The sequence below is a fragment of the Xenopus tropicalis genome, chromosome 2 (genome assembly GCF_000004195.4).
Source record: "Xenopus tropicalis strain Nigerian chromosome 2, UCB_Xtro_10.0, whole genome shotgun sequence".
Classification (NCBI taxonomy): domain Eukaryota; kingdom Metazoa; phylum Chordata; class Amphibia; order Anura; family Pipidae; genus Xenopus; species Xenopus tropicalis.
Window position 1 is genome coordinate 28,137,606 of NC_030678.2, and position 25,254 is coordinate 28,162,859.

General features: G+C 39.1%; 4 long non-coding RNA genes across 5 annotated transcripts; 2 read left to right on the forward strand and 2 right to left on the reverse strand.

The window, feature by feature from the left end:
• Positions 1-615: 615 nt before the first annotated feature.
• Positions 616-6,320, reverse strand: LOC116408671. The gene is made up of 4 exons (XR_004221139.1): positions 6,276-6,320; positions 2,312-2,354; positions 1,463-1,505; positions 616-642 (listed from the first exon to the last, which is right to left on the reverse strand). It is a non-coding gene; the product is annotated as an uncharacterized LOC116408671 (long non-coding RNA).
• Positions 1,764-2,706, forward strand: LOC116408672. Its single transcript, XR_004221140.1, has 3 exons — positions 1,764-1,813; positions 2,326-2,361; positions 2,669-2,706. It is a non-coding gene; the product is annotated as an uncharacterized LOC116408672 (long non-coding RNA).
• Positions 6,321-8,324: 2,004 nt separating the features above from the next.
• Positions 8,325-9,271, forward strand: LOC116408775. Its single transcript, XR_004221225.1, has 3 exons — positions 8,325-8,390; positions 8,904-8,939; positions 9,248-9,271. It is a non-coding gene; the product is annotated as an uncharacterized LOC116408775 (long non-coding RNA).
• A 1,901-nt stretch (positions 9,272-11,172) lies between these two features.
• Positions 11,173-19,717, reverse strand: LOC116408773. Of its 2 annotated transcripts, XR_004221221.1 has the most exons (7): positions 19,683-19,717; positions 17,459-17,628; positions 16,321-16,373; positions 15,542-15,585; positions 13,778-13,820; positions 12,012-12,054; positions 11,173-11,190 (listed from the first exon to the last, which is right to left on the reverse strand). It is a non-coding gene; the product is annotated as an uncharacterized LOC116408773 (long non-coding RNA). The 2 variants fall into 2 exon arrangements; XR_004221222.1 differs by lacking the exon at positions 15,542-15,585.
• Between the last annotated feature and the right edge of the window lie 5,537 nt (positions 19,718-25,254).

The following is a 25,254-nucleotide window of genomic DNA, read 5'->3' on the forward strand; positions in this document are numbered from 1 at the left end:
ACCCGTATAACTTGCGATATAAATGTTATTTTGATCCCACATATGGATCTGTGCATACAACAGTTTATAGCACTGCCCCCACCGCCCCAATTTAGTAGATATCCCATGGCTCTGATCAATTTTTCTCTCTTAACCAGGAACCATCTGTTGGATCTGGCAACCCTGTTTGCCAAGTGAGTCTCAAATAATTCAATAATAAAACACCAGTCCCTTAATATAACATATGACCTATTTTACCTTTATAAAATGCTGAGTTGATTTGATAACTTGACTTTTATCTCTTAACCAGGAACCACAGAAACCCCTGGCAACAACAACTGCCAGGTAAGTAGATTTGGATTTCAGAAGTTTAGGGAATTTGTATTGTACAAGGTACATTTAAGATACTAAACTACAGAGTTATAGTAAGTTGATTAGATAACTTTCTATGTCTTAGGAGGAGGAACAAGCGCAGACAATGGAGCCGGCTATAAACAACTGCCATGTAAGTATAAGAGAGGGATGAGAGGGGGCAAATAAAAATCACCCTATATTTTATGAATGCAAGGCTGTATATCAGCTTCTTTAAAAAATATTACAACTTGCAACATCTTTTCTTACCTTTTTTAATCAGGAGACTCCAGATTTCCCTGATAATAACATCTGTCAGGTAAGACAAAATGATAGGGTCACAATAGAAAAAGATATTTTAAGAGAATATTAAATTAGAGTTTCGCTTTGGGGTGGTAATTTTTTAGGCACCTCCTACTCGGCCATAAATTTAGACTAATGCAACATGGGAGGGGGGCTGATCTTGGCCTTCAGAAAAACACGGCCACGAATCAGCCCCTACACTGGCATCAGCCTTCTTCCTGGTCTGCACCCAGAACCATTTTAAAAATCTTTCTTTCTGACTTAACCAGGAGGAAGAACGTATCCAAGAATCTTTGGATGAGAGAGGAGTCCCTCAATTTGACACCTGCGAGGTATGGGCCAAACATTTTGCAGGGGTCCCAATATGTTTAAAAGGGCTCAGTTTATATTGGAGCTACAAGGGTCATGCATATATATCTGTAAAGAATAATATTATTATTTACCCAACAGTGAAAATTATTTACTAACATAGTTTGGTATAGGCAACTGCATTTGGGCAAGTTAGCCTCAGTTAACCAGTCAGCATCTGTTTCTTACCAGTCTTCTAGCGTTTATAAATTGGTTGCTACGATTCCATACACTCATACATTTTAACTCATAGGCTACTGCCACACGTGCTAGATTCTCGGCTATGGATAAACACAGGCTGAGAATCCGACCCTATGTTCCTAAATGCTTTTTGATGTGTCACCACATCCGGCATTTCCCCTATATAAGTAAATAAGTACCACTGTGTCAGGCAAATAAAAATCACCCTATATTTTATGCAAGACTGTATATCAGATTCTTTAAAACAGAAATATTACAATGTGCAATATCTTTTTCTTACCTTTTATCAATTAGGAGACTCCCGAAATCCCTGATCATAACAACTGTCAGGTAAGAAAAATATTAGGGTCACAATAGAAAAAGATATTTTGTTAGAATATAAAATCCAGATTGGCTTTGGGGGTGTCCATTTGTTAGGCACCGCCTACTTGGCCAGAAATTAAGGCATCAGCCTTCTTTCTGGTCTGCATACAGAACCATTGCATCAGGCAATGTATTTAAAAGGGCTCAGTTTTTATTGGAGCCATGAAATTATTTTTAAAAAATCTTTCTTTCTGACTTAACCAGGAGGAAGAAACTGATCCAAGAGTCTTTGGATGAGCGAGGAGTCCCTCAATCAAACACCTGTGAGGTATGGGCCAAACATATTGCAGGGGGGTCCCAATGTGTTTAAAACGGCTCAGTATGTATTGGAGCTACAAGGGTCATGCATATATATCTATAAATAATAATATTATTATTTACCCAACAGTGAAAATTATTTAATAACATAGTTTGGTATGGGCAACTGCATTTGAGCAAGTTAGCCTCAGTTAACCAGTCAGCATCTGTTTCTTACCAGTCTTCTAGCGTTTATAAATTGGTTGTTACGATTCCATAGACTCATACATTTAACTCTTAAGCTACTGCCACACATGCTAGATTCTCGGCTGTGGATAAACACAGGCTGAGAATCCGACCCTATGTTGCTAAATGCTTTTTGATGTGTTATCACATCCGACATTGACCCTATATAAGTAAATAAGTACCACTGTGTCGGGCAAATAAAAATCACCTGATATTTTATGCAAGACTGTATATCAGTTTCTTTAAAACAGAAATATTACAATGAGCAATATGTTTTTCTTACCTTTTTTCGATAAGGAGACTCCCGAAATCCAGGCTGATAACATCTGTCAGGTAAGAAAAAAAATGATAGGGTCACAATATAAAATGATATTTTATGAGTATATCCAATCCAGATTCACTTTGGGGTGGTAATTTGTTAGGCACCGCCTGCTTGGCCAGAAATTAAGGCCAATGCCCATGGGGGGGCTGATCTTGGCCTTCAGAAAAACACCGGCCACGAATCAGCCCCTACACTGGCATCAGCCTGCTTCCTGGTCTGCACCCAGAACCATTGCGTCAGGCAATGTATTTAAAAGGGCTCAGTTTTTATTGGAGCCATGAAATTATTTTTAAAAATCTTTCTTTCTGACTTAACCAGCAGGAAGAACTGATCCAAGAATCTTTGGATGAGCGAGGAGTCCCTCAATTTAACACCTGTGAGGTATGGGCCAAACATTTTGCAGGGGTCCCAATGTGTTTAAAAGGGCTCAGTTTGTATTGGAGCTACAAGGGTCATGCATATATATCTGTAAAGAATAATATTATTATTTACCCAACAGTGAAAATTATTTACTAACATAGTTTGGTATGGGCAACTGCACTTGAGCAAGTTAGCCTCAGTTAACCAGTCAGCATCTGTTTCTTACCAGTCTTCTAAATTGGTTGCTACGATTCCATACACTCATACATTTTAACTCATAGGCTACTGCCACACGTGCTAGATTCTCGGCTGTGGATAAACACAGGCTGAGAATCCGACCCTATGTTCCTAAATGCTTTTTCATGTGTCACCACATCCGGCATTTCCCCTATATAAGTAAATAAGTACCACTGTGTCAGGCAAATAAAAATCACCCTATATTTTATGCAAGACTGTATATCAGATTCTTTAAAACCCTGATCATAACATCTGTCAGGTAAGAAAAAATATTAGGCTCACAATAGAATAAGATATTCTGATAGAATATAAAATCCAGATTGGCTTTGGGGGGGTCCATTTGTTAGGCACCGCCTACTTGACTAGAAATTAAGGCATCAGCCTTCTTCCTGGTCTGCACCCAGAACCATTGCGTCAGGCAAAGTATTTAAAAGGGCTCTGTTTTATCGGAGCCATGAATTTATTTTAAAAAAATCTTTCTTTCTGACTTAACCAGGAGGAAGAACTGATAGTGCAGGCGAGAACAAACACCAGCCCCTGCCACTACCAGGTAAGCAGAAAAAAAGATAATGGATACTTCACTAATAATGTAATAACTGACTGGCAGACCCCATTGACTAAATTATAAACTAAGCAGTGTATTAATATTAAAAACTAGGCAGTAGAGACATATCTGATTGGCTACTAGGTACAGTCTACTGACTGTTCCAAAACATTGTCATATTGTATAAGCACCTGATGGCTGGAGGAATGTGCCCTACAGGTATAAAAAAAAAAATATTGATAACTTGCGTTGCCTAATGGGCCTTCAATTTCATAAAGTAACATCAACTTTTTTCACTCAACCAGGAGGGGCCCTTGGAGGAGCCCAACCAGTGGATCTGCCTGGTAAGCAGTTAAGGAGATGGTATCATAGATTTCTTATGTTATTAGCTTCTTCCTATATGTTGTGTTGCCTTTAACAGAATTTACCATTTAATATGACTCTTTGCAAACAGCTAACTATAGCCAATAAACCCATACCCGTATAACTTGCGATATAAATGTTATTTTGATCCACATATGGATCTGTGCATACAACAGTTATAGCACTGCCCCACCGCCCCAATTTAGTAGATATCCATGGCTCTGATCAATTTTTCTCTCTTAACCAGGAACCATCTGTTGGATCTGGCAACCCTGTTTGCCAAGTGAGTCTCAAATAATTCAATAATAAAACACCAGTCCCTTAATATAACATATGACCTATTTTACCTTTATAAAATGCTGAGTTGATTTGATAACTTGACTTTTATCTATTAACCAGGAACCAACAGAAACCCCTGGCAACAACAACTGCCAGGTAATTAGTTTTGGTTTTCAGAAGTTTAGGGAATTTGTATTGTAGAAGGTACATTTAAGATACTAAACTACAGAGTTATAGTAAGTTGATTAGATAACTTTCTATGTCTTAGGAGGAGGAGCCAGAGCAGACGATGGAGCCGGCTATAAACAACTGCCATGTAAGCATAAGAGAGGGATGAGAGGGGGCAAATAAAATCACCCTATATTTTATGAATGCAAGGCTGTATATCAGCTTCTTTAAAAAATATTACAACTTGCAACATCTTTCTTACCTTTTTTTAATCAGGAGACTCAAGATTTCCCTGATATTAACATCTGTCAGGTAAGACAAAAAAATAGGGTCACAATAGAAAAAGATATTTTAAGAGAATATTAAATTAGAGTTTCACTTTGGGATGGCAATTTTTTAGGCTCCGCCTACTTGGCCATAAATTTAGACTAATGCAACATTGGAGGGGGGCTGATCTTGGCCTTCAGAAAAACACCGACCATGAATCAGCCCCTACACTGGCATCAGCCTTCTTCCTGGTCTGCACCCAGAACTATTTTAAAAATCTTTCTTTCTGACTTAACCAGGAAGAAGAACTTATCCAAGAATCTTTGGATGAGCAAGGAGTCCCTCAATTTGACACCTGCGAGGTATGGGCCAAACATTTTGCAGGGGTCCCAATGTGTTTAAAAGGGCTCAGTTTGTATTGGAGCTACAAGGGTCATGCATATATATCTGTAAAGAATAATATTATTATTTACTCAACAGTGAAAATTATTTACTAACATAGTTTGGTATGGGCAACTGCATTTGAGCAAGTTAGCCTCAGTTAACCAGTCAGCATCTGTTTCTTACCAGTCTTCTAGTGTTTATAAATTGGTTGCTACGATTCCATACAATCATACATTTTAACTCATAGGCTACTGCCACACGTGCTAGATTCTCGGTTGTGGATAAACACAGGCTGAGAATCCGACCCTATGTTCCTAAATGCTTTTTGATGTGTCACCACATCCGGCATTTCCCCTATATAAGTAAATAAGTACCACTGTGTCGGGCAAATAAAAATCACCCTATATTTTATACAAGACTGTATATCAGATTCTTTACAACAGAAATATTACAATGTGCAATATCTTTTTCTTACCTTTTATCAATTAGGAGACTCCCGAAATCCCTGATCATAACATCTGTCAGGTAAGAAAAAATATTAGGGTCACAATAGAAAAAGATATTTTGATAGAATATTAAAATCCAGATTGGCTTTGGGGGTGTCCATTTGTTAGGCACCGCCTACTTGGCCAGAAATTAAGGCATCAGCCTTCTTTCTGGTCTGCATACAGAACCATTGCGTCAGGCAATGTATTTAAAAGGGCTCAGTTTTTATTGGAGCCATGAAATTATTTTAAAAAAATCTTTCTATCTGACTTAACTAGGAGGAAGAATTGATCCAAGAATCTTTGGATGAGCCCGGAGTCCCTCAATCAAACACCTGTGAGGTATGGGCCAAACATATTGCAGGGGGTCCCAATGTGTTTAAAAGGGCTCAGTTTGTATTGGAGCTACAAGGGTCATGCATATATATCTGAAAGAATAATATTATTATTTACCCAACAGTGAAAATTATTTACTAACATAGTTTGGTATGGGCAACTGCATTTGAGCAAGTTAGCCTCAGTTAACCAGTCAGCATCTGTTTCTTACCAGTCTTCTAGCATTTATAAATTGGTTGCTACGATTGCATACACTCATACATTTTAACTCATAAGCTACTGCCACACATGCTAGATTCTCGGCTGTGGATAAACACAGGCTGAGAATCCGACCCTATGTTCCTAAATGCTTTTTGATGTGTTATCACATCCGGCATTGACCCTATATAAGTAAATAAGTACAACTGTGTCGGGCAAATAAAAATCACCTGATATTTTATGCAAGACTGTATATCAGTTTCTTTAAAACAGAAATATTACAATGAGCAATATGTTTTCTTACCTTTTTTCGATCAGGAGACTCCCGAAATCCAGGCTGATAACATCTGTCAGGTAATAAAAAAATGTTAGGGTCACAATATAAAATGATATTTTATGAGTATATCCAATCCAGATTCACTTTGGGGTGGTAATTTGTTAGGCACCGCCTGCTTGGCCAGAAATTAAGGCCAATGCCCATAGGGGGGCTGATCTTGGCCTTTAGAAAAACACCGGCCACGAATCAGCCCCTACACTGGCATCAGCCTTCTTCCTGGTCTGCACCAGAACCATTGCGTCAGGCAATGTATTTAAAAGGGCTCAGTTTTTATTGGAGCCATGAAATTATTTTTAAAAATCTTTCTTTCTGACTTAACAAGGAAGAAGAACTTATCCAAGAATCTTTGGATGAGCAAGGAGTCCCTCAATTTGACACCTGCGAGGTATGGGCCAAACATTTTGCAGGGGTCCCAATGTGTTTAAAAGGGCTCAGTTTGTATTGGAGCTACAAGGGTCATGCATATATATCTGTAAGAATAATATTATTATTTACTCAACAGTGAAAATTATTTACTAACATAGTTTGGTATGGGCAACTGCATTTGAGCAAGTTAGCCTCAGTTAACCAGTCAGCATCTGTTTCTTACCAGTCTTCTAGCGTTTATAAATTGGTTGCTACGATTCCATACAATCATACATTTTAACTCATAGGCTACTGCCACACGTGCTAGATTCTCGGTTGTGGATAAACACAGGCTGAGAATCCGACCCTATGTTCCTAAATGCTTTTTGATGTGTCACCACATCCGGCATTTCCCCTATATAAGTAAATAAGTACCACTGTGTCGGGCAAATAAAAATCACCCTATATTTTATACAAGACTGTATATCAGATTCTTTACAACAGAAATATTACAATGTGCAATATCTTTTTCTTACCTTTTATCAATTAGGAGACTCCCGAAATCCCTGATCATAACATCTGTCAGGTAAGAAAAAATATTAGGGTCACAATAGAAAAAGATATTTTGATAGAATATTAAAATCCAGATTGGCTTTGGGGGTGTCCATTTGTTAGGCACCGCCTACTTGGCCAGAAATTAAGGCATCAGCCTTCTTTCTGGTCTGCATACAGAACCATTGCGTCAGGCAATGTATTTAAAAGGGCTCAGTTTTTATTGGAGCCATGAAATTATTTTAAAAAAATCTTTCTATCTGACTTAACTAGGAGGAAGAATTGATCCAAGAATCTTTGGATGAGCCCGGAGTCCCTCAATCAAACACCTGTGAGGTATGGGCCAAACATATTGCAGGGGGGTCCCAATGTGTTTAAAAGGGCTCAGTTTGTATTGGAGCTACAAGGGTCATGCATATATATCTGAAAGAATAATATTATTATTTACCCAACAGTGAAAATTATTTACTAACATAGTTTGGTATGGGCAACTGCATTTGAGCAAGTTAGCCTCAGTTAACCAGTCAGCATCTGTTTCTTACCAGTCTTCTAGCGTTTATAAATTGGTTGCTACGATTCCATACACTCATACATTTTAACTCATAGGCTACTGCCACACGTGCTAGATTCTCGGCTATGGATAAACACAGGCTGAGAATCCGACCCTATGTTCCTAAATGCTTTTTGATGTGTCACCACATCCGGCATTTCCCCTATATAAGTAAATAAGTACCACTGTGTCAGGCAAATAAAAATCACCCTATATTTTATGCAAGACTGTATATCAGATTCTTTAAAACAGAAATATTACAATGTGCAATATCTTTTTCTTACCTTTTATCAATTAGGAGACTCCCGAAATCCCTGATCATAACAACTGTCAGGTAAGAAAAAATATTAGGGTCACAATAGAAAAAGATATTTTGTTAGAATATAAAATCCAGATTGGCTTTGGGGGTGTCCATTTGTTAGGCACTGCCTACTTGGCCAGAAATTAAGGCATCAGCCTTCTTTCTGGTCTGCATACAGAACCATTGCATAAGGCAATGTATTTAAAAGGGCTCAGTTTTTATTGGAGCCATGAAATTATTTTTAAAAAATCTTTCTTTCTGACTTAACCAGGAGGAAGAACTGATCCAAGAGTCTTTGGATGAGCGAGGAGTCCCTCAATCAAACACCTGTGAGGTATGGGCCAAACATATTGCAGGGGGGTCCCAATGTGTTTAAAACGGCTCAGTTTGTATTGGAGCTACAAGGGTCATGCATATATATCTATAAATAATAATATTATTATTTACCCAACAGTGAAAATTATTTAATAACATAGTTTGGTATGGGCAACTGCATTTGAGCAAGTTAGCCTCAGTTAACCAGTCAGCATCTGTTTCTTACCAGTCTTCTAGCGTTTATAAATTGGTTGTTACGATTCCATAGACTCATACATTTTAACTCTTAAGCTACTGCCACACATGCTAGATTCTCGGCTGTGGATAAACACAGGCTGAGAATCCGACCCTATGTTGCTAAATGCTTTTTGATGTGTTATCACATCCGACATTGACCCTATATAAGTAAATAAGTACCACTGTGTCGGGCAAATAAAAATCACCTGATATTTTATGCAAGACTGTATATCAGTTTCTTTAAAACAGAAATATTACAATGAGCAATATGTTTTTCTTACCTTTTTTCGATAAGGAGACTCCCGAAATCCAGGCTGATAACATCTGTCAGGTAAGAAAAAAAATGATAGGGTCACAATATAAAATGATATTTTATGAGTATATCCAATCCAGATTCACTTTGGGGTGGTAATTTGTTAGGCACCGCCTGCTTGGCCAGAAATTAAGGCCAATGCCCATGGGGGGGCTGATCTTGGCCTTCAGAAAAACACCGGCCACGAATCAGCCCCTACACTGGCATCAGCCTGCTTCCTGGTCTGCACCCAGAACCATTGCGTCAGGCAATGTATTTAAAAGGGCTCAGTTTTTATTGGAGCCATGAAATTATTTTTAAAAAATCTTTCTTTCTGACTTAACCAGCAGGAAGAACTGATCCAAGAATCTTTGGATGAGCGAGGAGTCCCTCAATTTAACACCTGTGAGGTATGGGCCAAACATTTTGCAGGGGTCCCAATGTGTTTAAAAGGGCTCAGTTTGTATTGGAGCTACAAGGGTCATGCATATATATCTGTAAAGAATAATATTATTATTTACCCAACAGTGAAAATTATTTACTAACATAGTTTGGTATGGGCAACTGCACTTGAGCAAGTTAGCCTCAGTTAACCAGTCAGCATCTGTTTCTTACCAGTCTTCTAAATTGGTTGCTACGATTCCATACACTCATACATTTTAACTCATAGGCTACTGCCACACGTGCTAGATTCTCGGCTGTGGATAAACACAGGCTGAGAATCCGACCCTTTGTTCCTAAATGCTTTTTGATGTGTCACCACATCCGGCATTTCCCCTATATAAGTAAATAAGTACCACTGTGTCAGGCAAATAAAAATCACCCTATATTTTATGCAAGACTGTATATCAGATTCTTTAAAACCCTGATCATAACATCTGTCAGGTAAGAAAAAATATTAGGCTCACAATAGAATAAGATATTCTGATAGAATATAAAATCCAGATTGGCTTTGGGGGGGTCCATTTGTTAGGCACCGCCTACTTGACTAGAAATTAAGGCATCAGCCTTCTTCCTGGTCTGCACCCAGAACCATTGCGTCAGGCAAAGTATTTAAAAGGGCTCTGTTTTTATCGGAGCCATGAATTTATTTTAAAAAAAATCTTTCTTTCTGACTTAACCAGGAGGAAGAACTGATAGTGCAGGCGAGAACAAACACCAGCCCCTGCCACTACCAGGTAAGCAGAAAAAAAGATAATGGATACTTCACTAATAATGTAATAACTGACTGGCAGACCCCATTGACTAAATTATAAACTAAGCAGTGTATTAATATTAAAAACTAGGCAGTAGAGACATATCTGATTGGCTACTAGGTACAGTCTACTGACTGTTCCAAAACATTGTCATATTGTATAAGCACCTGATGGCTGGAGGAATGTGCCCTACAGGTATAAAAAAAAAAATATTGATAACTTGCGTTGCCTAATGGGCCTTCAATTTCATAAAGTAACATCAACTTTTTTCACTCAACCAGGAGGGGCCCTTGGAGGAGCCCAACCAGTGGATCTGCCTGGTAAGCAGTTAAGGAGATGGTATCATAGATTTCTTATGTTATTAGCTTCTTCCTATATGTTGTGTTGCCTTTAACAGAATTTACCATTTAATATGACTCTTTGCAAACAGCTAACTATAGCCAATAAACCCATACCCGTATAACTTGCGATATAAATGTTATTTTGATCCACATATGGATCTGTGCATACAACAGTTATAGCACTGCCCCCACCGCCCCAATTTAGTAGATATCCATGGCTCTGATCAATTTTTCTCTCTTAACCAGGAACCATCTGTTGGATCTGGCAACCCTGTTTGCCAAGTGAGTCTCAAATAATTCAATAATAAAACACCAGTCCCTTAATATAACATATGACCTATTTTACCTTTATAAAATGCTGAGTTGATTTGATAACTTGACTTTTATCTATTAACCAGGAACCAACAGAAACCCCTGGCAACAACAACTGCCAGGTAATTAGTTTTGGTTTTCAGAAGTTTAGGGAATTTGTATTGTAGAAGGTACATTTAAGATACTAAACTACAGAGTTATAGTAAGTTGATTAGATAACTTTCTATGTCTTAGGAGGAGGAGCCAGAGCAGACGATGGAGCCGGCTATAAACAACTGCCATGTAAGCATAAGAGAGGGATGAGAGGGGGCAAATAAAAATCACCCTATATTTTATGAATGCAAGGCTGTATATCAGCTTCTTTAAAAAATATTACAACTTGCAACATCTTTTCTTACCTTTTTTTAATCAGGAGACTCAAGATTTCCCTGATATTAACATCTGTCAGGTAAGACAAAAAAATAGGGTCACAATAGAAAAAGATATTTTAAGAGAATATTAAATTAGAGTTTCACTTTGGGATGGCAATTTTTTAGGCTCCGCCTACTTGGCCATAAATTTAGACTAATGCAACATTGGAGGGGGGCTGATCTTGGCCTTCAGAAAAACACCGACCATGAATCAGCCCCTACACTGGCATCAGCCTTCTTCCTGGTCTGCACCCAGAACTATTTTAAAAATCTTTCTTTCTGACTTAACCAGGAAGAAGAACTTATCCAAGAATCTTTGGATGAGCAAGGAGTCCCTCAATTTGACACCTGCGAGGTATGGGCCAAACATTTTGCAGGGGTCCCAATGTGTTTAAAAGGGCTCAGTTTGTATTGGAGCTACAAGGGTCATGCATATATATCTGTAAAGAATAATATTATTATTTACTCAACAGTGAAAATTATTTACTAACATAGTTTGGTATGGGCAACTGCATTTGAGCAAGTTAGCCTCAGTTAACCAGTCAGCATCTGTTTCTTACCAGTCTTCTAGTGTTTATAAATTGGTTGCTACGATTCCATACAATCATACATTTTAACTCATAGGCTACTGCCACACGTGCTAGATTCTCGGTTGTGGATAAACACAGGCTGAGAATCCGACCCTATGTTCCTAAATGCTTTTTGATGTGTCACCACATCCGGCATTTCCCCTATATAAGTAAATAAGTACCACTGTGTCGGGCAAATAAAAATCACCCTATATTTTATACAAGACTGTATATCAGATTCTTTACAACAGAAATATTACAATGTGCAATATCTTTTTCTTACCTTTTATCAATTAGGAGACTCCCGAAATCCCTGATCATAACATCTGTCAGGTAAGAAAAAATATTAGGGTCACAATAGAAAAAGATATTTTGATAGAATATTAAAATCCAGATTGGCTTTGGGGGTGTCCATTTGTTAGGCACCGCCTACTTGGCCAGAAATTAAGGCATCAGCCTTCTTTCTGGTCTGCATACAGAACCATTGCGTCAGGCAATGTATTTAAAAGGGCTCAGTTTTTATTGGAGCCATGAAATTATTTTAAAAAAATCTTTCTATCTGACTTAACTAGGAGGAAGAATTGATCCAAGAATCTTTGGATGAGCCCGGAGTCCCTCAATCAAACACCTGTGAGGTATGGGCCAAACATATTGCAGGGGGGTCCCAATGTGTTTAAAAGGGCTCAGTTTGTATTGGAGCTACAAGGGTCATGCATATATATCTGAAAGAATAATATTATTATTTACCCAACAGTGAAAATTATTTACTAACATAGTTTGGTATGGGCAACTGCATTTGAGCAAGTTAGCCTCAGTTAACCAGTCAGCATCTGTTTCTTACCAGTCTTCTAGCATTTATAAATTGGTTGCTACGATTGCATACACTCATACATTTTAACTCATAAGCTACTGCCACACATGCTAGATTCTCGGCTGTGGATAAACACAGGCTGAGAATCCGACCCTATGTTCCTAAATGCTTTTTGATGTGTTATCACATCCGGCATTGACCCTATATAAGTAAATAAGTACAACTGTGTCGGGCAAATAAAAATCACCTGATATTTTATGCAAGACTGTATATCAGTTTCTTTAAAACAGAAATATTACAATGAGCAATATGTTTTTCTTACCTTTTTTCGATCAGGAGACTCCCGAAATCCAGGCTGATAACATCTGTCAGGTAATAAAAAAATGTTAGGGTCACAATATAAAATGATATTTTATGAGTATATCCAATCCAGATTCACTTTGGGGTGGTAATTTGTTAGGCACCGCCTGCTTGGCCAGAAATTAAGGCCAATGCCCATAGGGGGGCTGATCTTGGCCTTCAGAAAAACACCGGCCACGAATCAGCCCCTACACTGGCATCAGCCTTCTTCCTGGTCTGCACCCAGAACCATTGCGTCAGGCAATGTATTTAAAAGGGCTCAGTTTTTATTGGAGCCATGAAATTATTTTTAAAAATCTTTCTTTCTGACTTAACAAGGAGGAAGAACTGATCCAAGAATCTTTGGATGAGCAAGGAGTCCCTCAATTTGACACCTGCGAGGTATGGGCCAAACATTTTGCAGGGGTCCCAATGTGTTTAAAAGGGCTCAGTTTGTATTGGAGCTACAAGGGTCATGCATATATATCTGTAAAGAATAATATTATTATTTACTCAACAGTGAAAATTATTTACTAACATAGTTTGGTATGGGCAACTGCATTTGAGCAAGTTAGCCTCAGTTAACCAGTCAGCATCTGTTTCTTACCAGTCTTCTAGCGTTTATAAATTGGTTGCTACGATTCCATACAATCATACATTTTAACTCATAGGCTACTGCCACACGTGCTAGATTCTCGGTTGTGGATAAACACAGGCTGAGAATCCGACCATATGTTCCTAAATGCTTTTTGATGTGTCACCACATCCGGCATTTCCCCTATATAAGTAAATAAGTACCACTGTGTCGGGCAAATAAAAATCACCCTATATTTTATACAAGACTGTATATCAGATTCTTTACAACAGAAATATTACAATGTGCAATATCTTTTTCTTACCTTTTATCAATTAGGAGACTCCCGAAATCCCTGATCATAACATCTGTCAGGTAAGAAAAAATATTAGGGTCACAATAGAAAAAGATATTTTGATAGAATATTAAAATCCAGATTGGCTTTGGGGGTGTCCATTTGTTAGGCACCGCCTACTTGGCCAGAAATTAAGGCATCAGCCTTCTTTCTGGTCTGCATACAGAACCATTGCGTCAGGCAATGTATTTAAAAGGGCTCAGTTTTTATTGGAGCCATGAAATTATTTTAAAAAAATCTTTCTATCTGACTTAACTAGGAGGAAGAATTGATCCAAGAATCTTTGGATGAGCCCGGAGTCCCTCAATCAAACACCTGTGAGGTATGGGCCAAACATATTGCAGGGGGGTCCCAATGTGTTTAAAAGGGCTCAGTTTGTATTGGAGCTACAAGGGTCATGCATATATATCTGAAAGAATAATATTATTATTTACCCAACAGTGAAAATTATTTACTAACATAGTTTGGTATGGGCAACTGCATTTGAGCAAGTTAGCCTCAGTTAACCAGTCAGCATCTGTTTCTTACCAGTCTTCTAGCATTTATAAATTGGTTGCTACGATTGCATACACTCATACATTTTAACTCATAAGCTACTGCCACACATGCTAGATTCTCGGCTGTGGATAAACACAGGCTGAGAATCCGACCCTATGTTCCTAAATGCTTTTTGATGTGTTATCACATCCGGCATTGACCCTATATAAGTAAATAAGTACAACTGTGTCGGGCAAATAAAAATCACCTGATATTTTATGCAAGACTGTATATCAGTTTCTTTAAAACAGAAATATTACAATGAGCAATATGTTTTTCTTACCTTTTTTCGATCAGGAGACTCCCGAAATCCAGGCTGATAACATCTGTCAGGTAATAAAAAAATGTTAGGGTCACAATATAAAATGATATTTTATGAGTATATCCAATCCAGATTCACTTTGGGGTGGTAATTTGTTAGGCACCGCCTGCTTGGCCAGAAATTAAGGCCAATGCCCATAGGGGGGCTGATCTTGGCCTTCAGAAAAACACCGGCCACGAATCAGCCCCTACACTGGCATCAGCCTTCTTCCTGGTCTGCACCCAGAACCATTGCGTCAGGCAATGTATTTAAAAGGGCTCAGTTTTTATTGGAGCCATGAAATTATTTTTAAAAATCTTTCTTTCTGACTTAACAAGGAGGAAGAACTGATCCAAGAATCTTTGGATGAGCAAGGAGTCCCTCAATTTGACACCTGCGAGGTATGGGCCAAACATTTTGCAGGGGTCCCAATGTGTTTAAAAGGGCTCAGTTTGTATTGGAGCTACAAGGGTCATGCATATATATCTGTAAAGAATAATATTATTATTTACTCAACAGTGAAAATTATTTACTAACATAGTTTGGTATGGGCAACTGCATTTGAGCAAGTTAGCCTCAGTTAACCAGTCAGCATCTGTTTCTTACCAGTCTTCTAGCGTTTATAAATTGGTTGCTACGATTCCATACAATCATACATTTTAACTCATAGGCTACTGCCACACGTGCTAGATTCTCGGTTGTGGATAAACACAGGCTGAGAATCCGACCCTATGTTCCTAAATGCTTTTTGATGTGTCACCACATCCGGCCTTTCCCCTATATAAGTAAATAAGTACCACTGTGTCGGGCAAATAAAAATCACCCTATATTTTATGCAAGACTGTATATCAGTTTCTTTTAAACCGAAATATTACAATGAGCAATGTTTTTCTTACCTTTTTTTCAATCAGGAGACTCCCGAAATCCAGGCTGATAACATCTGTGAGGTAAGAAAAAAAATTTATAGGGTCACAATAGAAAAAGATATTTTATAAGTATATCCAATCCAGATTCACTTTGGTGTGGTAATTTGTTAGGCACCGCCTGCTTGGCCAGAAATTAAGGCCAATGCCCATAGGGGGGCTGATCTTGGCCTTCAGAAAAACACCGGCCAAGTATCAGCCCCTACACTGGCATCAGCCTTCTTCCTGGTCTGCACCCAGAATCATTGTGTCAGGCAATGTGTTTAAAAGGACTCAGTTTTTATTGGAGCCATTAAATTATTTTTAAAATCTTTTTATTCTGACTTAACAAGGAGGAAGAACTGAGCTACATGGGTCATGAATAATATCTGTAAATAATAATAATAATATCATCTACACAACAGTGAAAATTATTAACTAACATAGTTTAACTGAGGCTAACTTACTCAAATGCAGTTGTCCATACCAACCAGTCAGCCTCTGTTTCTTACTGGTCTTCTATCGTGTATAAATTAGAAAATAAAAACATATGATTAGTTGCTACGATTACATATACTCATACAAGCTTACGGGCTAATTACAGATGCTAGATTCTTGGTCTGTGGATAAACACAGGCAAAGGATCCGATCCTATGTTCCTAAATGCTTTTTCGTGTGCCACCACATCCGGCATTGACCCTATATAAGTAAATAAGTACCACTGTGTCAGACAAATCAAAATCACCCTATATTATAACCAAGATTGTATTTACCTTGTCTTTCCCTTTCTTAACCAGGAGGCTCCTGCGATCAACGATCCTGAGATCTGCCAGGTAAAAAGAAATTATATGGTCAAAATACCAAACTTCTTTAAAGCACCCTCTACTCTCTAACATTGGCCAGGGTTATGCAGAGTAGTTACTAATGTTGCGCAAAAATTCTTTGCGAAAAATTTGTTGTATGAAAAAAACTTTCATGCATTTTTTGTGACACACATCATTTTTGCTGTTTCCTAAATTTTTCGGGACAGATTTGCTAATCACTACTCTGCACATCACACTGGATTGTTTTTATCAGGCACAAGGTGCAGAACTGCTTTCCGAATGAGCACTTAAGGGCACACATTTGCACCACTAAGTGTTCTTGCAGTGCTCTCGGGGGTCTAAGTAAATGACCCTTATGTCTCAGATATAACCAGATTGAATTCATACTGGCTCATTTGTTTCTAAACCAGGTTTATTTCAGAATATATATTTTATTAAGCTAAACTGATACAGTAAAAGACTTTTTTCCCTCTCGAAACCAGGATGAATCAGAAAGCCTCCCTCAGCAGGCAGAAGTGGAGCAGGTGAGTAACACCAACTCCTGCCACTGCCAGGTAAGGAGTAAATAACCATAACAATCATTTTATCATATCTTTTAGTGAACTGAGCGATCCTATTACATTTTCTCTCTTAACCAGGAAACCCTGGAAGAAAGTGAAGATCCTCAACCTGAGATCTGTGAGGTAACCAGCAAACACTTGTATTATGTAAAAGAGAAACACAATTATATTAAAATATCCAACTCGGCTACCTAAAATCCATTGTGACCGTTTCTCTAGGAAGCCGAATAGATCTAATATAACATGTTTTAATGACACTTTTAAGCTCTCAATGAGATGGTTGAGAAACTGTATTTTTATTTACCAGGCGTCACCAAAAGAAACTGGCACCAACACCAGCCAGGAAGAGGGCTCGGTAAAGGAACTGAGCAAAGAGGGCGTGAAAGATCTTAAGGAGGTTTGAGCTTAATTTAATATTTTTTCTCTCAATATAACATTAAATCATTTTAAACCTATTTGGACTCCGAGCAGGCCCCCTATCCATCCGCATCATGCAAACTCTTATGTAGGCCCCATTCCACTCTTACCTAAAGGTCAAATGCACAAGGGCTCCATGGGGTGGTTGGGCACCACTTTTTGCCTCCGTCACCACTTTTTCCCTCCGTTGCCATCCTCTCAGGTCTTCCACATCTCTCATTGCCCTTCTAGAACATGCACACTCAAGCCAAGATCCAGGCAGGCTTCACTATACATACTCCTGCAATCAGAGCAATAAGGGTTTTAAAAGAACGGGCACTGCAAAACATAACAACCCTCAAGCCCGCTCCAAAGCTCTATCTCCCCTTATTTATGGGCAGAGATATATACATTTGGGTGTTGCAGTTCTACTTTAAGATCGAAGGTTCAGTTTATATAACACATTTTCTTTCACAGGAATCTGGCACTACCACCTGCCGGCCCCAGATCTCCAAAAGACAGCGAGTGGAACCTCCGACCAACGAGGTGGGTCTCAATGAGGTTTTAAAAAAAAGATCTTATTCAACTTTTTCATTAATTTATATTTAAAGGGCCTTTCCCCTTTTCAATTCTTCTGGACAATGAGCTGCTCTTATCTCAAAGCCCAGTGGTTCAGCTTGTGTGGGAGAGAGGGATTTTTTTTTTAAAGAGGGTTTAAACTATAAGCAAAGTATAGTTCAGAACATGGCCTGTTCCTTAAACCAAAGTTGTAAATATTGTCTATTTAAGCACCTGCACCTTCAGGGTTCGGTTCATATAACAAAAATGTTCTCTGTTTTAACCAAGATGTACCAGAGAAAACTGCCAGTCTATTATAAACATCCTATGTATGAGCCAAACTACTTTAACTAACATACTGGCACCATATAGTAAATTAATACTTTCCTTGTTCTACAAAATATAATGTTAGCAGTTCCATAAAATGAGTTGGTCTGATTAAATCCCTTTTTTCTTCCTCAGGGGAATAACACCATCTCACTCACTGAGAAATACCCAGTAAGTAGCTGTAAAACTGTATTTTGGCTTAAATTTTCCAGCCGCCAGTCTTCTACCCTCTGTTTCCTCTTACACCTTATGGGCTTCTCACATGTTAGAAAGTTTATTTGTCCAACTGCATAATATTAGTTTTTCACATTTTCAATGTTATTTTTTAGGAGCCCGGGAGATATTTAAAATTGGGGAAACCAATCGGAGAGGACCCCAACGGAGTGATTTACATTGTAAGATATTATATTCTGTGTTAAAATGTGTGTTCTTTTGGGTTATTCTGTAATTCTGTCCATTGGTTGTGCCCTCTAGAGTATTGTCCTTTCTGTGTTTTTCTTGTGCTTCAGAAGCAGCCAATAAACCTTTCCATATTTACATGCTTCTCTATATTTGCTTTCCCATACTGTTTTGTAAGTAATGATCACTGAAACTTCTTTTCCTACAGGGATGGCACCTAAACAGACGGATGGAGGTGGCCATTGTAATCGTGAAAGATCAAGAGGTAATGTGTCTTCATAATTACTGTAATTAGATACTAATTAGCCTTTGAAAAGGCTAAGTGAAATACCCTGGTCCCTAATAACTATATAACTGTAACTTAAGAAATACAGTTTGATATTAAAGAACAATACAATACTCATGTAGAGATATAACAAAGCTGTCATTTTTCATAATGACAAGTTAGGTTGGGGTATTTGAAATTGTTATTGTATCCATTTTATTTACCTTGTTACTTTTTTTTGAAACTAGAAGCAAAAGGAAGTCCAACAAGAAGTTGAAGTCCTTCAAATGGTGTCAGGCCACCAAAATATCGTGGATTTCTATGGGGCTTATTACCATCAGGCCTCACGGACACCATCGCCACCTGAAGGACTTTGGGTAAGGAAGTGTTTATTCGGAGAGGTTACACATTTATGTAGCAAATATGCCAATTTATACTGATCTAATACACAAGTTAGCATTTTGGATGCAAACATGATCCAGTTTGGTAAGAAACAGTTGCAGCTGATATTGCAGTCACACCAAGACTTTAAGCTACAAAGCCTTTTCCTCGGGTTCCCAATAAAATTTTAGGTACCGTAAATAAAATAGTTGACCAAATATTCTTTATTTGTTTTCTAGATTGCTACTGAGTTTATCACTGGTGCCACTCTACAAGACCTTATTGGCACCACAAAGCACTTAGGAGAAAGGTGGATCTCCTATATCTGCAAACATATAATCACGGTAGGTCACATCTTGAACTCCTTGGTGCTATTCTGCCTATTTCTAATTAATCAAAGAGTACAAAACTATTTATATACTTACTTTTGCTTTCTTGATTTCTCAGGGCCTTTTCCACCTGCAAAAAAAGAACATCATCCACCATGACATTAAGCCCGGGAACATCCTTATCACCTCCTTCGGAGAGGTGAAGATTGGTAAGTGATGCTTAGAATGTCAACACAAGGATATTTTTTTCTCCGTGGTGTTTATTGGTAGCTAGCATTTCAAAATGAACATTAACATTCCTGCTTTTCTCATACAATTTCAGGCGAATTTGGCTTTGCCACTGTTGGAGCAGCGAGCAGCAGTACTTCTGGGACAACAACATACATGGCTCCAGAAGTACTGGCTAATTTTGGTAACAACAAGCTTGAGTATGACCATAAGGTATTGTGATGTCTTCCCGTTCTTATAGTTTAGAGTTAATGTCTCCTTTATATAAAATGTATGTCACTTACACGCGTTTAACTGCATGGAATTTTCCACTCACTTTACTTACCCCTCTCATAACAGACAATGCAGAGCTGTAATGTGGTTTCTGTGATACGAGAATCTGAAATGAGAGAGTGAAATGCATTTTAGGTGCAGGACACAAGAATATTAGAAACCAACTTCATCTGACTGCTTATGCTTTATGGGCATGTTACACTCCATGTAACACACAAGACTCTCAGTTTGGGGACATAAAAGTCACAGCACTTTACTACTTGATTATAATTTTCTAATGGATTTATTATTGTGCATCCAAAATAGAATCACTATCAGGGTGTGGGTGGATAGGGAACAGAAGTATCTGGATCATCTGCAACTGGAATTATTTCCATGTACTCTGTGTATATTCTTCTCTAATAACTGTCTTTCCCCATATTTTCATATTCAGGCTGACATCTGGTCACTCGGCATTGCAGCCATTGAAATGGCGGAGGGACATCTCTGTAAGTAAACCCTAGTGTGTGCGCGTATATACTATACTGCAGTGCTGTCCAACTTCTGTTGAACCGAGGGCCGGAATTTTTCCGACCTACGTGGTGGAGGGCCGATAATGGAAGCCAGTTTTGACCACTCCCCTTTTTGAAACCGCACCCACTTGAAACCACACCCATGTTATCACATGACCATACCCATATTAATGGTTGTAGTACAGCAAAAACCTGCCATACTCTGCCTGCCTTACCCTGCCTGTGTGTGCCATACTCTGCCTTCACTACCCTGCCTGTGTGTGCCATACTCTGCCTGCCCTACCCTGTCTGTGTGTGCCATACTCTGCCTGCCCTACCCTGTCTGTGTGTGCCATACTCTGCCTGCCCTACCCTGTCTGTGTGTGCCATACTCTGCCTTCCATACCCTGCCTGTGTGTGCCATACTCTGCCTTCCCTACCCTGCCTGTGTGCCATGCTTTCACTGTGTGTGCCATTCTTGGCTGGTTTGTGCCATACTTGGCCTGTGTGTGCCATACTCTGCCTGTGTGTGCCATACTCTGCCTTCCCTGCCTGCATGTGCCATACTTTCACTGTGTTTGCCATTCTTGGCTGGTTTGTGCCATACTTGGCCTGTGTGTGCCATACTCTGCCTGTGTGTGCCATACTCTGCCTTCCCTACCCTGCCTGTGTGTGCCATACTCTGCTTGCCCTATGATGCTTGTGTGTATGGCACACACAGACTGCTACAGTCTGCACAATAACTATATATTAAAAAACTTTTTAATCGAAGTACCACCTCAGTATATGTTCTTTTTGTAGTGTGCAGGGATTATTTGTGGGTTTCTACTCTTCCTGAGGTGTGAACAGGGGAACAATATGGGTGATTACAGCCTGAGCCTGAGGTGTGAACACTGCAGGGGGGGGAACAATGCAGAGATTAAAAGGTGTGAACAACACAAGGGATTACATATTTAAACAATGCAGCCTGATTACAGCCTGAATCTCAGGTGAGAACCATGCAGGGGGGGCAGTTAATCACAGTACTGATACCATTTAGATCTTACACAAGAGTAAGCCATCAAAGCAGCCAGACAGGTGGGGGGCCACACAGAGGGGGGTCGCGGGCCGCATGCGGCCCGCGGGCCGCCAGTTGGACAGCACTGCTATACTGCACGTAGAACTGTTAGTAGCATGGTCGGGGGGCATTTATGTGTCACACCGTAACATAGAATATTATTAAATATTAAAAACAAAGGGGCTGATTTACTAAAATTTGAATTTGCTTTGTTTCCATAATACACCATTTTTTGAGTATGTAAAGAACTGGCAGCTAAAACCTGGCAAGCTCCTGTATAGGCCAATAAAAAGGTGTATTTTCCATTTTTAAGCTATTTTAAGATACAAGTTTTTGAAACAATTGTATGATTTCCTGATTCCCAATTCATTTTTTGTAAACATCATGTCAGTTGAGTAAAAAAAAAAACACATACACAATTGAGTTACAGAATTTACAGAATTTAAGTGAATCACCCCAAATGTTGTATTCATCAGTCGTCATATTTTTGTGTTGTATCTTTACATCCTAGCATTCAGCAAACTTCCACCACAGAAGCTGCTTGAGAAAATAACACGCGGTCCCATCCCAGCATTAACACCATGGGGAAAATGGTGAGTCACTTTCACTAGAATAGGAAAAGGCAGTGAGGGGGTGGTGGGGAAACGGAAACAGAAAAGAGGTGGAGAGGGTGGGGAAATGGAATAGGAAGTTAGGGGAAGAGCGGGAACATGGAAAGGGTATAATAAGGTGTGTGAATGAGAAAGAGAGTTAGGAAAGGTAGGGAAATAGGCAAGGTAGAGGTTATGGTGAGGGGGACATTGGGATATAAAGTAAAGTAAGGATAGGGAAAGGGATAAATGGGTAAATGAGGGCAGGTAAATGCAGTAAGATGCCATAGCCAGTTGGGCTGGTGGGGGGCTGTTTGGGTCTATATGTACTTGAAATGCCAGGGCCTATTAAGTGTCCCAGTCCGGGCTGAAATAAGGGTGAAGGTGAGGTGTAATATGTGTAGCTCTTGAATGCACAAATGCAGACTCTCGTGCTGAGCTTGAGATCTTGGGGCTGTTATCTGGCAGCCAATACAAGCCAGGCTAAGATGTTGGAAAAACCAGAAAGACAGTATTGTGGTCACAGGTAAATGTACCCTAATAATTCAGGGTTCGTAAGTAAGCACAATAGAACCCCATATCAGGCAGAGCAGTTGAACCTTTAGAAGGGAATGGGCTCACCCTCTATTGCTGTCTTGAACAGCCCCTATCTGCCTGTGTTGTGATTGGGTACAGAGTGGCAGGATCAGGGAGATGCCATCACAATGATTAACAAGGCAGTGAGGAACTTTAAAGGGAGGATAATGGGGCATACAGGACACTTGGCTGTGCTGATTCTATTAACAGACTGTTAAACGTGTGAACTCTGGGAAATGAGCTATTATGTACATGAACAATTATAATATATAATTTTGCCATCGTTTCTTTTTTCCAGGAGCGACGAGTTCCATTTCTTTATTTCAGAGTGCCTGCAGAGAGATCCATCTAGAAGACCGTCTGCAAGGCAACTTCTGTCACACCCTTTCATCGGAGAGATCAGGGGTGAAAGGGGGGTGCAGAAGAATATTGCGCAACAGCTGCACAGAGGTAAGGGGAACTGCTCATTCTCATTATAGGTCACACAATACATTGACTATAACCATCTACTGCTCCCGTTCATACAATATTCTCTTGCTTTCCTACATACAAAATCATTCGATACTAAAGCCACCAATAATGAAGACTTGTATTAGGGCAGAGGTCACTAAACTGGGCTAAAACAAGCTGAGATGGGAGAACACGTTATTATTAGATAGTTGTAGTTGACCTTTACATCAGCAGCAAAGGGATTGTGATATAAAACACGCAATGACAAAAACTATTAATGCAAATAGTAGAAATGAACAAATGACAGAATTGTTATATACTCACCTACTCCATGAATAACGCTGAACAATCTCTCCTTAGGAATGAAGCGCTAAGAGAACAGAAGCAGGCAGCCGTCGGGGGAGGGTTTGGGGCAAAGGGGGCCTATTTAACATCCTTGGGCCCCCCACATAACATCGTGGTCCCGATGGCAGCCCTCTATTTTCTCTTCTTCATGGACAACAGCATCTTCTAACAACTGCATTTGAAAAATCTTTATTGTGTACTGATTTATACAATAAATATTCCATCTTTATATTACATCAATCCATGCTAGATTTTCTTATTCGGGAGATGGCCATAATAACCTCCAAGCCCACTGTTGGCTCCTATCCGTCATTGAATAAACCCAATAGGATGGTTTTGGCTCCAATAAAGATTAATTATATCATATCAAGGTACTGGTTTCTAATTACAGAGAAAAAGGAAATCATTTTTAAAAATTTTAATTATTTGCTTATAATGAAGTCTACGGGAGATGGCCTTTCCGTAATTCTGAACTTTCTGGATAACAGGTTTCCCGATAAGGGATCCCATACCTGTATAAGTATTTTCATATAGGAAATGCTTACTCAAAGGGTAAGGCAATTTAAGATTGCCAGTAATATAGTGGCATTCTAAAAACATATGTTATTTATTTATCTCCTAGCTATTGCGTTTAAACTGCAGTCTGGTTTTTTTGGGGTTTTTTTGTGGAGTTGCCATGATCACTGACCATAGCAACCAGTAAGCAAACAAGAAAGGTGCTTAATTGACAACCTGATAAAAACTCATTGAATGGCCAGCCCATTGAATAATTGGTTTATCAATCAATTATAGGAAAAATGCATCCTTGAATAAATAAAATTGTGACTTGCCCTTGATATTTAAAAAAAATCTCTCTTGCCCTTTTAATTGCCTCATTTTTAATAAATATCTAGCAAAAGTTACATGAAAGAATGTAATTGTATGCATTTATACAATATACATACAATATACATTAATTGCGAATCTTCTGTAAATGTAATTGGAATCTGTGTGCGTAAGAACCTTCTTTATTAAGGCAATACTCAGGGTCGGACAGGGCTGCCGGGACACCGGGAAAATACCTGGTGGGCCCCAGCGGCCCATACCCGACTCTACTGCTGCTTCTTCCGGCCTCCAATGTCCTCCCCTGATGCGTTTTACATAAGCGTTAAGGGGTGGATGTTGGACAGGGCCCCCCCCCCCCCGAAAAAAACCAGGAGGGTGCTATTACTACAATATTACTCCCAAACGTTGTAAGGCCCTGGGTAGTATCTGTGAACATTAAGGGTTAGATGGTATCAAAGAAGAATCTGGATAGACTTACCTGTGATAAGGAATGAGATTTGGATGAGGTCCATATTTTAATAGTAGCAGTTGATGGAATTTGAACCACATTATTGCAATTCCTGAAAAATGGTCAGGTCCCGCCGCACTACCCTAGAACAATAGGCAAAAACTGACTAACAAGACATACTGTATGTGACTGCCAGTCCCACAAAAGGCTAAACTTACACTTTGTCACAAACTCTACCAAAACCTTTAAGCAGCTTTCCAAATAACTGTATGGCCAAATATACAATAGACCATTCCAGCATTAGTTCCCCCGGTTGTGCTTTTGTCTGTCTGGAAATGTATAACTTATTAACCAGGATGAGTGCAACTGTCCAACCAAGTCCAAC